General features: G+C 37.1%; 1 pseudogene across 1 annotated transcript; it reads left to right on the top strand.

The window, feature by feature from the left end:
• Nucleotides 1-271: 271 nt before the first annotated feature.
• On the top strand, nucleotides 272-1,253 carry SARC_15766 (hypothetical protein; annotated as a pseudogene; the record flags this gene model as incomplete). Its single annotated transcript has 2 exons — nucleotides 272-357; nucleotides 1,182-1,253.
• Between the last annotated feature and the right edge of the window lie 337 nt (nucleotides 1,254-1,590).

Raw genomic sequence — 1,590 nt, 5'->3', positions numbered from 1 at the left:
CCATATTTTTTAAATATATATATACATATATATATATATCGGTAGATGCTTATATATACATATATATACATATATATACATATATATATATATATATATATACTTGTAGTAACGATGTATCCTTTCCCTCAATTCTGTATATATTCCAACACTACATGCATATATACTTCATATTAGTTTGCGCAGGCTTATATTGATACCCAAACAAATGCTGAACATTTATTATTCATCATATCCTGAAGCCAATGAGACTGTGGGGCACCAGAGCGAAATGACAAGTGCGTTGAATTGGAACGCCAGGAAAAGTCTACTTGACTTGAAGGCTCCAGTAGCAAGTGAGACCAGCTCCACGTGCAGGTATGTATTTTTGCGTGTAGGTAGATCGTGTACATTAATATACATTTGTAGATCATTTGCATTATTCAAGGGATGTATGTGTGTATGTACGTATTTGTGTGTGTAGGTATATCGTGTGCATTATTATGCTTGTTTTTTTACATTATTCATGGGATGTATGTGTGTATGTATATATTGTTGTGTAAAGGTAGATCATGTGGATTGTTTTGTTTGTCTGTAGGTCATGTACATTATTCACGGGATGTATGTGTGGATGTGGATAGATCATGTGTATAGCCCATGGAATAGAACGGGTCATCGCATTTCCGGATGTGTATCTGCGTAAGGATTACGACTCACACGCCGCTTCTGCTCACATACACTAGATGTCTTGAAACGTATTAATATGGTGTCATTATGCCAAATATCTGTACCCCTTCGCAAACGTTATTGCCACACATTTATTATTAACGTATATTACGACATAGCTGTCCACAACACATTGGTGTACATATGTTGTCATTATCGTACGTATACGACAGTCACACATGTCTAATTCTCGTACATATAATTTTATTGTCGCACAAAGACCGCCATTCCAAAAGCATCACCCCCAGCTACATTCTAAAACCCTTAATCCTTAAAACCCTATAACCCTGAAACCTTCAAATCTAACTCTAGAATCCTAAAACCCAAAACCCCTAAGCCCAAACACAATGATGAAACTCCGCCAAGATTTCGTGTTTAGGGGAAGTGAATTGATATCCTTTTAGCATCTATATTTAGCAACCAATCAAAATGGGATTTTTTCTATTTCTAAATATTTGCGTGTCTATATTTAGTAGTACGGACAGTTTCAGGTCCAAACGGTCGTCGAAGGGGAAGCACAAGAGTTCGGTCTCGATACTGAGAACTGAGTCAGGTATATGGGTATGCTTGGTTAGGTATATGTTGGTATCTCAAAGTGTGTGCTGCAGTGTTTTTGCTTTGATACATATATTGTATATCAACGTGTGTGTGTGTGTGTCGACATGTGAGCATATGGCTAGTTATTTTTTTCTGTAAGTATTTGTAGTCGTGTGGATGAAATACGCTTCTTTTATTGTACATTTTGGATAGCCTGTGGTTCTGTGTGTATATGTTCTGTACTCTATTGCGCGTGTGTTGTGTTGTCTAAAACTTGTGCATATATGTATATGTGGCGGTGATCAGACATGCCATTAAGGATGTGAGGATGAGGCGCGATTAGCAGGA

Source organism: Sphaeroforma arctica (genome assembly GCF_001186125.1).
Source record: "Sphaeroforma arctica JP610 unplaced genomic scaffold supercont1.6688, whole genome shotgun sequence".
Classification (NCBI taxonomy): domain Eukaryota; class Ichthyosporea; order Ichthyophonida; genus Sphaeroforma; species Sphaeroforma arctica.
This window is presented reverse-complemented; position numbering and strand designations above follow the sequence as displayed.